The sequence below is a fragment of the Eschrichtius robustus genome, chromosome 7, assembly GCF_028021215.1.
Source record: "Eschrichtius robustus isolate mEscRob2 chromosome 7, mEscRob2.pri, whole genome shotgun sequence".
Taxonomy (NCBI): domain Eukaryota; kingdom Metazoa; phylum Chordata; class Mammalia; order Artiodactyla; family Eschrichtiidae; genus Eschrichtius; species Eschrichtius robustus.
Genome location: NC_090830.1, coordinates 50,571,616 through 50,586,811, shown reverse-complemented (window position 1 = coordinate 50,586,811; position 15,196 = coordinate 50,571,616).

Below are 15,196 nucleotides of genomic sequence, written 5' to 3'. Positions count from 1 at the left end.
GACAAATTGCAACCTGTATGGAACAGGAGGTTAAAGGTGCTGATTCTCCAAGGAGGGAGATTGCTAGTAAAGCGGCTGGAAAGGTGAACCCGAGCACAAGGAGATGAGAAATGAGGTGAGTTTTAGAAACCTTTCCCGATCACTCGGTGTACCATCTTCTGGGTTTCTCATGCATGTTTTCGATGTAGGAAGATGCCCTTGAACCTGGAGATTTGGGACCCATGGGATGGGTACCACGCAGTATTACTTTAAAGCGTCTGCGTTTGCTCACCCAACCTCACCAAACCTCTCAGCCCCAAGAGTGTCCACCCTTAGGTCTCAATCAGCTGCAGGTCTAGATATGGTCAATCCAGGTGGCATCACAGCCCCTGAACGAATTTTGTAAGAATTTCTCTCTCTTTCACTGTCTTTGCTTCACGGGTTTTTAAAATTAATTGAGTTTTATAATGGGGTTTAGCTGCTTTTCACTGCTGTGTTTATGCAGCTTTACACCCACTTGACTCACTTACACAGAGATATCAATACATAGGTTTTAAGATACTTACTAGTCAGATATATTCTTGGGCGGTGAATAGGGGGTGTTGAGTCCAGTTCACTGAGCAAGGAGTAGGTCTTGTCTATTACATATTGGGTTTATGGAACGGTATCTGAGCTAATTTGGAACCCTTGTTTTATGCATCACCTCACCTCACGTTTCCCGTTAGGCAGCCATAGTGTGTTTTCTAACCGTGTGACTCTGTTCTGTTTTGTAATTCAGTTCAAGGGTAGAGGTTTTTACATTCCCTCTATAAATGATATCTTATGATAAGTGTCTTTTTCTGTGTGACTTATTTCACTTAGAACCGTCGTACCTAAATCCACTCATCATGCTGCTACTAGCCTTATGACGTTGATTTCTTGGCTGAGTGATATTCCATTGTACATAAGGACCACAACTTCTTTATCCATTTTTCTCTTTCCTGGGATATTTAAGGTGTAACGAAGTGGAGGTTCTTGTCAACAGAGCAGCCCTAAACTTTGGGGTGCTTGTGTCTTGCTGATTTTTAGTGTTCCCAATTTATACGCCCATGAGTGGAAGTGCCCTATGCTCTCTAAGCTGAGTATTGTAAATATTTCAGGACACACCGTACACTTCTCCAGAGTGGCTGTTGGCAATTTACATCCTGCCCATCAGCATAGCAAGTCTCGTGTTTCTCTATGGCCTGTCCTGCGTTTCTGGTTTTGACACTTTATTCAGCATGGCCCTTTTGACCGATGGGAAGCGAGACTTCTTTGTAGCGCTGATTTGCCTTTCCAGGTTGCTTGGTTGGCCAAGAAGGGCGTATGCGTTTTTTCCTGAATATATTCAGGAATAAACGCATACGCCCTTCTTGGACAAGGGCATCATTGTCGAGGTTTTGCCGCTTTTCCTGTGCTTTAAAGGCGATTCGAATCTGCCTCCTGAAATCTGTTTCCTGCAATTCTGCCTTGCTTTCAAATCCTCTTTGTTGCCTTCCCTCAATATATTTGTAGACGAGATTTATCATTTATAATTCTGCAGGTTTGTGAATTGCAGTGCCCCTGAGCTCCATTTTTCAACTCGCTCTCTTGGGTGCTGGCCGAAAAAGCGCAGGATTGCTTTAGGCCCTATTCTGCTTCCGGGCGGCAGACTGAGCCTGTGGTTAATTCTTCTTCCTGATGGGAAAATAAAGTGATCTGTGCCTGTCGCAACACCTAGAGCTAGTCTCTCATTGGTTCCCCCTCTTCCCGTTCATCCTTAGAACACATTGCAACCTGTACGGAACAGGAGGTTAAAGGTGCTGATTCTCTAAGGAGGGAGATTGCTAGTAAAGCGGCTGGAATGGCGAACCCGAGCACAAGGAGATGAGAAATGCGGTGCGTTTTAGAAACCTTTCCCGATCACTCGGTGTACCGTCTTCTGGGTTTCTCATGCATGTTTTCGATGTAGGAAGATGCCCTTGAACCTGGAGATTTGGGACCTATGGGATGGGTACCACGCAGTATTACTTTAAAGCGTCTGCGTTTCCTCACCCAACCTCACCAAACCTCTCAGCCCCAAGAGTGTCCACCCTTATGTCTCAATCAGCTGCGGGTCTAGATATGGTCAATTCAGGTGGCATCACAGCCCCTGAACGAATTTTGTAAGAATTTCTCTCTTTTTCACTGTCTTTGTTTCACGGGATTTTAAAATTAATTGAGTTTTATAATGGGGTTTAGCTGCTTTTCACTGCTGTGTTTATGCAGCTTTACACCCACTTGACTCTCTTACAGAGAGATATCAATACATAGGTTTTAAGATTCTTACTAGTCAGATATATTCTTGGGCGGTGAATAGGGGGTGTTGAGTCCAGTTCACTGAGCAAGGAGTAGGTCTTGTCTGTTACATATTGTCTTTATGGAACGATATCTGAGCTAATTTGAAACCCTTGTTTTATGCATCACCCCACCTCACCTTTCCCGTTAGGCAGCCATAGTGTGTTTTCTAAACGTGTGACTCTGTTCTGTTTTGTAATTCAGTTCAAGGGTAGCGGTTTTTACATTCCCTCTATAAGTGATATCTTATGATAAGTGTCGTTTTCTGTGTGACTTATTTCACTTAGAATCGTCGTACCTAAATCCACTCATCATGCTGCTACTAGCCTTATTACGTTGATTTCATGGCTGAGTGATATTCCATTGTACATAAGGACCACAACTTCTTTATCCATTTTTCTCTTTCCTGGGATATTTAAGGTGTAACGAAGTGGAGGTTCTTGTCAACAGAGCAGCCCTAAACTTTGGGGTGCTTGTGTCTTGCTGATTTTTAGTGTTCCCAATTTATACGCCCATGAGTGGAAGTGCCCTATGCTCTCTAAGCTGAGTATTGTAAATATTTCAGGACACACCGTACACTTCTCCAGAGTGGCTGTTGGCAATTTACATCCCGCCCATCAGCGTAGTAAGGCTCCCGTTTCTCCGTGGCCTGTCCTGCATTTCTGGTTTTGACACTTTATTCAGCATGGCCCTTTTGACCGATGGGAAGCGAGACTTCTTTGTAGCGCTGATTTGCCTTTCCAGGTTGCTTGGTTGGCCAAACAGGGCGTATGCGTTTTTTCCTGAATATATTCAGGAGAAAACGCATACGCCCTTTTTGGCCAAGGGCATCATTGTCGAGGTTTTGCCACTTTTCCTGTGCTTTAAAGGCGATTCGAATCTGCCTCCTGAAATCTGTTTCCTGCAATTCTGCCTTGCTTTCAAATCCTCTTTGTTGCCTTCCCTCAATGTATTTGTGGACGAGAGTTAACATTTATAACTCTGCAGGTTTGTGAATTGCAGTGACCCTGAACTCCATTTTTCAACTCGCTTTTTTGGGAGCTAGCCGCAAAAGCGCAGGATTGCTTCAGGCCCTATTCTGGTTCCGGTCGGCAGACTGAGCCTGCGGTTAATTATTCTTCCTGATGGGAAAATAGAGTGACCTGTGCCTGTCCCAACACCTAGAGCTAGTCTCTCATTGGTTCCCCCTCTTCCCGTACATCCTCAGGACAAATTGCAACCTGTATGGAACACGAGGTTAAAGGTGCTGATTCTCCAAGGTGGGAGAATGCTAGTAAAGCGGCTGGAATGGCATACCCGAGCACAAGGAGATGAGAAATGAGGTGCGTTTTAGAAACCTTTCCCGTTCACACGGTGTAACTTCTTCTGGGTTTCTCATGCATGGTTTCGATGTAGGAAGGTGCCCTTGAACCTGGAGATTTGGGACCCATGGGATGGGAACCACGCAGTATTACTTTAAATGGTCTGCGTTTGGTCACCCAACCTCACCAAACCTCTCAGCCCCAAGAGTGTCCACCCTTATGTCTCAATCAGCTGCGGGTCTAGATATGGTCAATCCAGGTGGCATCACAGCCCCGGAACGAATTTTGTAAGAATTTCTCTCTTTTTCACTGTCTTTGTTTCACGGGTTTTTAAAATTAATTGAGTTTTATAATGGGGTTTAGCTGCTTTTCACTGCTGTGTTTATGCAGCTTTACATCCACTTGACTCACTTACAGAGAGATATCAATACATAGGTTTTAAGATTCTTACTAGTCAGATATATTCTTGGGCGGTGAATAGGGGGTGTTGAGTCCTGTTCACTGAGCAAGGAGTAGGTCTTGTCTATTACATATTGTCTTTATGGAACGGTATCTGAGCTAATTTGAAACCCTTGTTTTATGCATCACCCCACCTCACCTTTCCCGTTAGGCAGCCATAGTGTGTTTTCTAAACGTGTGACTCTGTTCTGTTTTGTAATTCAGTTCAAGGGTAGCGGTTTTTACATTCCCTCTATAAGTGATATCTTATGATTAGTGTCGTTTTCTGTGTGACTTATTTCACTTAGAATCGCCGTACCTAAATCCACTCATCATGCTGCTACTAGCCTTATGACCATGATTTCATGGCTGAGTGATATTCCATTGTACATAAGGACCACAACTTCTTTATCCATTTTTCTCTTTCCTGGGATATTTAAGGTGTAACGAAGTGGAGGTTCTTGTCAACAGAGCAGCCCTAAACTTTGGGGTGCTTGTGTCTTGCTGATTTTTAGTGTTCCCAATTTATACGCCCATGAGTGGAAGTGCCCTATGCTCTCTAAGCTGAGTATTGTAAATATTTCAGGACACACCGTACACTTCTCCAGAGTGGCTGTTGGCAATTTACATCCCGCCCATCAGCGTAGCAAGGCTCCCGTTTCTCCGTGGCCTGTCCTGCATTTCTGGTTTTGACACTTTATTCAGCATGGCCCTTTTGACCGATGGGAAGAGAGACTTCTTTGTAGCGCTGATTTGCCTTTCCAGGTTGCTTGGTTGGCCAAAAAGGGCGTATGCGTTTTCTCCTGAATATATTCAGGAGAAAACGCATACGCCCTTTTTGGCCAAGGGCAATATTGTCGAGGTTTTGCCACTTTTCCTGTGCTTTAAAGGCGATTCGAATCTGCCTCCTGAAATCTGTTTCCTGCAATTCTGCCTTGCTTTCAAATCCTCTTTGTTGCCTTCCCTCAATATATTTGTAGACGAGAGTTATCATTTATAAGTCTGCAGGTTTGTGAATTGCAGTGCCCCTGAGCTCCATTTTTCAACTCGCTCTCTTGGGAGCTGGCCGCAAAAGCGCAGGATTGCTTTAGGCCCTATTCTGCTTCCGGGCGGCAGACTGAGCCTGTGGTTAATTCTTCTTCCTGATGGGAAAATAGAGTGACCTGTGCCTGTCCCAACACCTAGAGCTAGTCTCTCATTGGTTCCCCCTCTTCCCGTTCATCCTCAGGACAAATTGCAACCTGTATGGAACAGGAGGTTAAAGGTGCTGATTCTCCAAGGAGGGAGATTGCTAGTAAAGCGGCTGGAAAGGTGAACCCGAGCACAAGGAGATGAGAAATGAGGTGAGTTTTAGAAACCTTTCCCGATCACTCGGTGTACCGTCTTCTGGGTTTCTCATGCATGTTTTCGATGTAGGAAGATGCCCTTGAACCTGGAGATTTGGGACCCATGGGATGGGTACCACGCAGTATTACTTTAAAGCGTCTGCGTTTGCTCACCCAACCTCACCAAACCTCTCAGCCCCAAGAGTGTCCACCCTTAGGTCTCAATCAGCTGCAGGTCTAGATATGGTCAATCCAGGTGGCATCACAGCCCCTGAACGAATTTTGTAAGAATTTCTCTCTCTTTCACTGTCTTTGCTTCACGGGTTTTTAAAATTAATTGAGTTTTATAATGGGGTTTAGCTGCTTTTCACTGCTGTGTTTATGCAGCTTTACACCCACTTGACTCACTTACAGAGAGATATCAATACATAGGTTTTAAGATACTTACTAGTCAGATATATTCTTGGGCGGTGAATAGGGGGTGTTGAGTCCAGTTCACTGAGCAAGGAGTAGGTCTTGTCTATTACATATTGGGTTTATGGAACGGTATCTGAGCTAATTTGAAACCCTTGTTTTATGCATCACCTCACCTCACGTTTCCTGTTAGGCAGCCATAGTGTGTTTTCTAACCGTGTGACTCTGTTCTGTTTTGTAATTCAGTTCAAGGGTAGAGGTTTTTACATTCCCTCTATAAATGATATCTTATGATAAGTGTCTTTTTCTGTGTGACTTATTTAACTTAGAATCGTCGTACCTAAATCCACTCATCATGCTGCTACTAGCCTTATGACGTTGATTTCTTGGCTGAGTGATATTCCATTGTACATAAGGACCACAACTTCTTTATCCATTTTTCTCTTTCCTGGGATATTTAAGGTGTAACGAAGTGGATGTTCTTGTCAACAGAGCAGCCCTAAACTTTGGGGTGCTTGTGTCTTGCTGATTTTTAGTTTTCCCAATTTATACGCCCATGAGTGGAAGTGCCCTATGCTCTCTAAGCTGAGTTTTTTAGATGTTTCAGGACACACCGTACACTTCTCCAGAGTGCCTCTTGGCAATTTACATCCTGCCCATCAGCGTAGCAAGTCTCGTGTTTCTCTATGGCCTGTCCTGCGTTTCTGGTTTTGAGACTTTATTCAGCATGGCCCTTTTGACCGATGGGAAGCGAGACTTCTTTGTAGCCCTGATTTGCCTTTCCAGGTTGCTTGGTTGTCTAAGAAATGCGTATGCGTTTTTTCCTGAATATATTCAGTAAAAAACGCATACGCCCTTCTTGGACAAGGGCATCATTGTCGAGGTTTTGCCGCTTTTCCTGTGCTTTAAAGGCGATTCGAATCTGACTCCTGAAATCTGTTTCCTGCAATTCTGCCTTGCTTTCAAGTCCTCTTTGTTGCCTTCCCTCAATATATTTGTAGACGAGAGTTATCATTTATAATTCTGCAGGTTTGTGAATTGCAGTGCCCCTGAGCTCCATTTTTCAACTCGCTCTCCTGTTAGCTGGCCGCAAAAGCGCAGGATTGCTTTAGGCCCTATTCTGCTTCCGGGCGGCAGACTGAGCCTGTGGTTAATTCTTCTTCCTGATGGGAAAATAGAGTGATCTGTGCCTGTCGCAACACCTAGAGCTAGTCTCTCATTGGTTCCCCCTCTTCCCGTTCATCCTTAGAACACATTGCAACCTGTACGGAACAGGAGGTTAAAGGTGCTGATTCTCTAAGGAGGGAGATTGCTAGTAAAGCGGCTGGAATGGCGAACCCGAGCACAAGGAGATGAGAAATGAGGTGCGTTTTAGAAACCTTTCCCGATCACTCGGTGTACCGTCTTCTGGGTTTCTCATGCATGTTTTCAATGTAGGAAGATGCCCTTGAACCTGGAGATTTGGGACCTATGGGATGGGTACCACGCAGTATTACTTTAAAGCGTCTGCGTTTGCTCACCCAACCTCACCAAACCTCTCAGCCCCAAGAGTGTCCACCCTTATGTCTCAATCAGCTGCGGGTCTAGATATGGTCAATTCAGGTGGCATCACAGCCCCTGAACGAATTTTGTAAGAATTTCTCTCTTTTTCACTGTCTTTGTTTCACGGGTTTTTAAAATTAATTGAGTTTTATAATGGGGTTTAGCTGCTTTTCACTGCTGTGTTTATGCAGCTTTACACCCACTTGACTCACTTACAGAGAGATATCAATACATAGGTTTTAAGATTCTTACTAGTCAGATATATTCTTGGGCGGTGAATAGGGGGTGTTGAGTCCAGTTCACTGAGCAAGGAGTAGGTCTTGTCTATTACATATTGGGTTTATGGAACGGTATCTGAGCTAATTTGAAACCATTGTTTTATGCATCACCCCACCTCACCTTTCCCGTTAGGCAGCCATAGTGTGTTTTCTAAACGTGTGACTCTGTTCTGTTTTGTAATTCAGTTCAAGGGTAGCGGTTTTTACATTCCCTCTATAAGTGATATATTATGATAAGTGTCGTTTTCTGTGTGACTTATTTCACTTAGAATCGTCGTACCTAAATCCACTCATCATGCTGCTACTAGCCTTATGACGTTGATTTCATGGCTGAGTGATATTCCATTGTACATAAGGACCAGAACTTCTTTATCCATTTTTCTCTTTCCTGGTATATTTAAGGTGTAACGAAGTGGAGGTTCTTGTCAACAGAGCCGCCCTAAACTTTGGGGTGCTTGTGTCTTGCTGATTTTTAGTGTTCCCAATTTATACGCCCATGAGTGGAAGTGCCCTATGTTCTCTAAGCTGAGTATTGTAAATATTTCAGGACACAACGTACACTTCTCCAGAGTGGCTGTTGGCAATTTACATCCCGCCCATCAGCGTAGTAAGGCTCCCGTTTCTCCGTGGCCTGTCCTGCATTTCTGGTTTTGACACTTTATTCAGCATGGCCCTTTTGACCGATGGGAAGCGAGACTTCTTTGTAGCGCTGATTTGCCTTTCCAGGTTGCTTGGTTGGCCAAAAAGGGCGTATGCGTTTTTTCCTGAATATATTCAGGAGAAAACGCATACGCCCTTTTTGGCCAAGGGCATCATTGTCGAGGTTTTGCCACTTTTCCTGTCCTTTAAAGGCGATTCGAATCTACCTCCTGAAATCTGTTTCCTGCAATTCTGCCTTGCTTTCAAATCCTCTTTGTTGCCTTCCCTCAATGTATTTGTGGACGAGAGTTAACATTTATAACTCTGCAGGTTTGTGAATTGCAGTGACCCTGAACTCCATTTTTCAACTCGCTTTTTTGGGAGCTAGCCGCAAAAGCGCAGGATTGCTTCAGGCCCTATTCTGGTTCCGGTCGGCAGACTGAGCCTGCGGTTAATTATTCTTCCTGATGGGAAAATAGAGTGACCTGTGCCTGTCCCAACACCTAGAGCTAGTCTCTCATTGGTTCCCCCTCTTCCCGTACATCCTCAGGACAAATTGCAACCTGTATGGAACACGAGGTTAAAGGTGCTGATTCTCCAAGGTGGGAGAATGCTAGTAAAGCGGCTGGAATGGCATACCCGAGCACAAGGAGATGAGAAATGAGGTGCGTTTTAGAAACCTTTCCCGTTCACACGGTGTAACTTCTTCTGGGTTTCTCATGCATGGTTTCGATGTAGGAAGGTGCCCTTGAACCTGGAGATTTGGGACCCATGGGATGGGTACCACGCAGTATTACTTTAAATGGTCTGCGTTTGGTCACCCAACCTCACCAAACCTCTCAGCCCCAAGAGTGTCCACCCTTATGTCTCAATCAGCTGCGGGTCTAGATATGGTCAATCCAGGTGGCATCACAGCCCCGGAACGAATTTTGTAAGAATTTCTCTCTTTTTCACTGTCTTTGTTTCACGGGTTTTTAAAATTAATTGAGTTTTATAATGGGGTTTAGCTGCTTTTCACTGCTGTGTTTATGCAGCTTTACACCCACTTGACTCACTTACAGAGAGATATCAATACATAGGTTTTAAGATTCTTACTAGTCAGATATATTCTTGGGCGGTGAATAGGGGGTGTGGAGTCCAGTTCCCTGAGCAAGGAGTAGGTCTTGTCTATTACATATTGGGTTTATGGAACGGTATCTGAGCTAATTTGAAACCCTTTTTTTATGCATCACCCCACCCCACCTTTCCCGTTAGGCAGCCATAGTGTGTTTTCTAAACGTGTGACTCTGTTCTGTTTTGTAATTCAGTTCAAGGGTAGCGGTTTTTACATTCCCTCTATAAGTGATATCTTATGATAAGTGTCTTTTTCTGTGTGACTTATTTCACTTAGAATCGTCGTACCTAAATCCACTCATCATGCTGCTACTAGCCTTATGACGTTGATTTCATGGCTGAGTGATATTCCACTGTAAATAAGGACTACAACTTCTTTATCCATTTTTCTCTTTCCTGGGATATTTAAGGTGTAACGAAGTGGAGGTTCTTGTCAACAGAGCAGCCCTAAACTTTGGGGTGCTTGTGTCTTGCTGATTTTTAGTGTTCCCAATTTATACGCCCATGAGTGGAAGTGCCCTATGCTCTCTAAGCTGAGTATTGTAAATATTTCAGGACACACCGTACACTTCTCCAGAGTGGCTGTTGGCAATTTACATCCCGCCCATCAGCGTAGCAAGGCTCCCGTTTCTCCGTGGCCTGTCCTGCATTTCTGGTTTTGACACTTTATTCAGCATGGCCCTTTTGACCGATGGGAAGCGAGACTTCTTTGTAGCGCTGATTTGCCTTTCCAGGTTGCTTGGTTGGCCAAAAAGGGCGTATGCGTTTTTTCCTGAATATATTCAGGAGAAAACGCATACGCCCTTTTTGGCCAAGGGCAATATTGTCGAGGTTTTGCCACTTTTCCTGTGCTTTAAAGGCGATTCGAATCTGCCTCCTGAAATCTGTTTCCTGCAATTCTGCCTTGCTTTCAAATCCTCTTTGTTGCCTTCCCTCAATATATTTGTAGACGAGAGTTATCATTTATAAGTCTGCAGGTTTGTGAATTGCAGTGCCCCTGAGCTCCATTTTTCAACTCGCTCTCTTGGGAGCTGGCCGCAAAAGCGCAGGATTGCTTTAGGCCCTATTCTGCTTCCGGGCGGCAGACTGAGCCTGTGGTTAATTCTTCTTCCTGATGGGAAAATAGAGTGACCTGTGCCTGTCCCAACACCTAGAGCTAGTCTCTCATTGGTTCCCCCTCTTCCCGTTCATCCTCAGGACAAATTGCAACCTGTATGGAACAGGAGGTTAAAGGTGCTGATTCTCCAAGGAGGGAGATTGCTAGTAAAGCGGCTGGAAAGGTGAACCCGAGCACAAGGAGATGAGAAATGAGGTGAGTTTTAGAAACCTTTCCCGATCACTCGGTGTACCATCTTCTGGGTTTCTCATGCATGTTTTCGATGTAGGAAGATGCCCTTGAACCTGGAGATTTGGGACCCATGGGATGGGTACCACGCAGTATTACTTTAAAGCGTCTGCGTTTGCTCACCCAACCTCACCAAACCTCTCAGCCCCAAGAGTGTCCACCCTTAGGTCTCAATCAGCTGCAGGTCTAGATATGGTCAATCCAGGTGGCATCACAGCCCCTGAACGAATTTTGTAAGAATTTCTCTCTCTTTCACTGTCTTTGCTTCACGGGTTTTTAAAATTAATTGAGTTTTATAATGGGGTTTAGCTGCTTTTCACTGCTGTGTTTATGCAGCTTTACACCCACTTGACTCACTTACACAGAGATATCAATACATAGGTTTTAAGATACTTACTAGTCAGATATATTCTTGGGCGGTGAATAGGGGGTGTTGAGTCCAGTTCACTGAGCAAGGAGTAGGTCTTGTCTATTACATATTGGGTTTATGGAACGGTATCTGAGCTAATTTGGAACCCTTGTTTTATGCATCACCCCACCTCACCTTTCCCGTTAGGCAGCCATAGTGTGTTTTCTAACCGTGTGACTCTGTTCTGTTTTGTAATTCAGTTCAAGGGTAGAGGTTTTTACATTCCCTCTATAAATGATATCTTATGATAAGTGTCTTTTTCTGTGTGACTTATTTCACTTAGAACCGTCGTACCTAAATCCACTCATCATGCTGCTACTATCCTTATGACGTTGATTTCTTGGCTGAGTGATATTCCATTGTACATAAGGACCACAACTTCTTTATCCATTTTTCTCTTTCCTGGGATATTTAAGGTGTAACGAAGTGGAGGTTCTTGTCAACAGAGCAGCCCTAAACTTTGGGGTGCTTGTGTCTTGCTTATTTTTAGTGTTCCCAATTTATACGCCCATGAGTGGAAGTGCCCTATGCTCTCTAAGCTGAGTATTGTAAATATTTCAGGACACACCGTACACTTCTCCAGAGTGGCTGTTGGCAATTTACATCCCGCCCATCAGCGTAGTAAGGCTCCCGTTTCTCCGTGGCCTGTCCTGCATTTCTGGTTTTGACACTTTATTCAGCATGGCCCTTTTGACCGATGGGAAGCGAGACTTCTTTGTAGCGCTGATTTGCCTTTCCAGGTTGCTTGGTTGGCCAAAAAGGGCGTATGCTTTTTTTCCTGAATATATTCAGGAGAAAACGCATACGCCCTTTTTGGCCAAGGGCATCATTGTCGAGGTTTTGCCACTTTTCCTGTGCTTTAAAGGCGATTCGAATCTGCCTCCTGAAATCTGTTTCCTGCAATTCTGCCTTGCTTTCAAATCCTCTTTGTTGCCTTCCCTCAATATATTTGTAGACGAGAGTTATCATTTTAAAGTCTGCAGGTTTGTGAATTGCAGTGCCCCTGAGCTCCATTTTTCAACTCGCTCTCTTGGTAGCTGGCCGCAAAAGCGCAGGATTGCTTTAGGCCCTATTCTGCTTCCAGGCGGCAGGATGAGCCTGTGGTTAATTCTTCTTCCTGATGGGAAAATAGAGTGACCTCTGCCTGTCCCAACACCTAGAGCTAGTCTTTCATTGGTTCCCCCTCTTCCCGTTCATCCTCAGGACAAATTGCAACCTGTATGGAACAGGAGGTTAAAGGTGCTGATTCTCCAAGGAGTGAGATTGCTAGTAAAGCGGCTGGAAAGGCGAACCCGAGCACAAGGAGATGAGAAATGAGGTGCGTTTTAGAAACCTTTCCCGATCACTCGGTGTACCGTCTTCTGGGTTTCTCATGCATGTTATCGATGTAGGAAGATGCCCTTGAACCTGGAGATTTGGGACCCATGGGATGGGTACCATGCAGTATTACTTTAAAGCGTCTGCGTTTGCTCACCCAACCTCACCAAACCTCTCAGCCCCAAGAGTGTCCACCCTTATGTCTCAATCATCTGCGGGTCTAGATATGGTCAATCCAGGTGGCATCACATCCCCTGAACGAATTTTGTAAGAATTTCTCTCGCTTTCACTGTCTTTGTTTCACGGGTTTTTAAAATTAATTGAGTTTTATAATGGGGTTTAGCTGTTTTTCACTGCTGTGTTTATGCAGCTTTACACCCACTTGACTCACTTACAGAGAGATATCAATACATAGGATTTAAGATTCTTACTAGTCAGATATATTCTTGGGCGGTGAATAGGGTGTGTTGAGTCCAGTTCACTGAGCAAGGAGTAGGTCTTGTCTATTACATATTGGGTTTATGGAACGGTATCTGAGCTAATTTGAAACCCTTTTTTTATGCATCACCCCACCTCACCTTTCCCGTTAGGCAGCCATAGTGTGTTTTCTAAACGTTTGACTCTGTTCTGTTTTGTAATTCAGTTCAAGGGTAGCGGTTTTTACATTCCCTCTATAAGTGATATCTTATGATAAGTGTCTTTTTCTGTGTGACTTATTTCACTTAGAATTGTCGTACCTAAATCCACTCATCATGCTGCTACTAGCCTTATGACGTTGATTTCATGGCTGAGTGATATTCCATTGTAAATAAGGACTACAACTTCTTTATCCGTTTTTCTCTTTCCTGGGATATTTAAGGTGTAACGAAGTGGAGGTTCTTGTCAACAGAGCAGCCCTAAACTTTGGGGTGCTTGTGTCTTGCTGATTTTTAGTGTTCCCAATTTATACGCCCATGAGTGGAAGTGCCCTATGCTCTCTAAGCTGAGTATTGTAAATATTTCAGGACACACCGTACACTTCTCCAGAGTGGCTGTTGGCAATTTACATCCCGCCCATCAGCGTAGCAAGGCTCCCGTTTCTCCGTGGCCTGTCCTGCATTTCTGGTTTTGACACTTTATTCAGCATGGCCCTTTTGACCGATGGGAAGCGAGACTTCTTTGTATCGCTGATTTGCCTTTCCAGGTTGCTTGGTTGGCCAAAAAGGGCGTATGCGTTTTCTCCTGAATATATTCAGGAGAAAACGCATACGCCCTTTTTGGCCAAGGGCAATATTGTCGAGGTTTTGCCACTTTTCCTGTGCTTTAAAGGCGATTCGAATCTGCCTCCTGAAATCTGTTTCCTGCAATTCTGCCTTGCTTTCAAATCCTCTTTGTTGCCTTCCCTCAATATATTTGTAGACGAGAGTTATCATTTATAAGTCTGCAGGTTTGTGAATTGCAGTGCCCCTGAGCTCCATTTTTCAACTCGCTCTCTTGGGAGCTGGCCACAAAAGCGCAGGATTTCTTTAGGCCCTATTCTGCTTCCGGGCGGCAGACTGAGCCTGTGGTTAATTCTTCTTCCTGATGGGAAAATAGAGTGACCTGTGCCTGTCCCAACACCTAGAGCTAGTCTCTCATTGGTTCCCCCTCTTCCCGTTCATCCTCAGGACAAATTGCAACCTGTATGGAACAGGAGGTTAAAGGTGCTGATTCTCCAAGGAGGGAGATTGCTAGTAAAGCGGCTGGAAAGGTGAACCCGAGCACAAGGAGATGAGAAATGAGGTGAGTTTTAGAAACCTTTCCCGATCACTCGGTGTACCATCTTCTGGGTTTCTCATGCATGTTTTCGATGTAGGAAGATGCCCTTGAACCTGGAGATTTGGGACCCTTGGGATGGGTACCACGCAGTATTACTTTAAAGCGTCTGCGTTTGCTCACCCAACCTCACCAAACCTCTCAGCCCCAAGAGTGTCCACCCTTAGGTCTCAATCAGCTGCAGGTCTAGATATGGTCAATCCAGGTGGCATCACACCCCCTGAACGAATTTTGTAAGAATTTCTCTCTCTTTCACTGTCTTTGCTTCACGGGTTTTTAAAATTAATTGAGTTTTATAATGGGGTTTAGCTGCTTTTCACTGCTGTGTTTATGCAGCTTTACACCCACTTGACTCACTTACAGAGAGATATCAATACATAGGTTTTAAGATACTTACTAGTCAGATATATTCTTGGGCGGTGAATAGGGGGTGTTGAGTCCAGTTCACTGAGCAAGGAGTAGGTCTTGTCTATTACATATTGGGTTTATGGAACGGTATCTGAGCTAATTTGAAACCCTTGTTTTATGCATCACCTCACCTCACGTTTCCCGTTAGGCAGCCATAGTGTGTTTTCTAACCGTGTGACTCTGTTCTGTTTTGTAATTCAGTTCAAGGGTAGAGGTTTTTACATTCCCTCTATAAATGATATCTTATGATAAGTGTCTTTTTCTGTGTGACTTATTTCACTTAGAATCGTCGTACCTAAATCCACTCATCATGCTGCTACTAGCCTTATGACGTTGATTTCTTGGCTGAGTGATATTCCATTGTACATAAGTAGCACAACTTCTTTATCCATTTTTCTCTTTCTTGGGATATTTAAGGTGTAACGAAGTGGAGGTTCTTGTCAACAGAGCAGCCCTAAACTTTGGGGTGCTTGTGTCTTGCTGATTTATAGTTTTCCCAATTTATACGCCCATGAGTGGAAGTGCCCTATGCTCTCTAAGCTGAGTTTTTTAGATGTTTC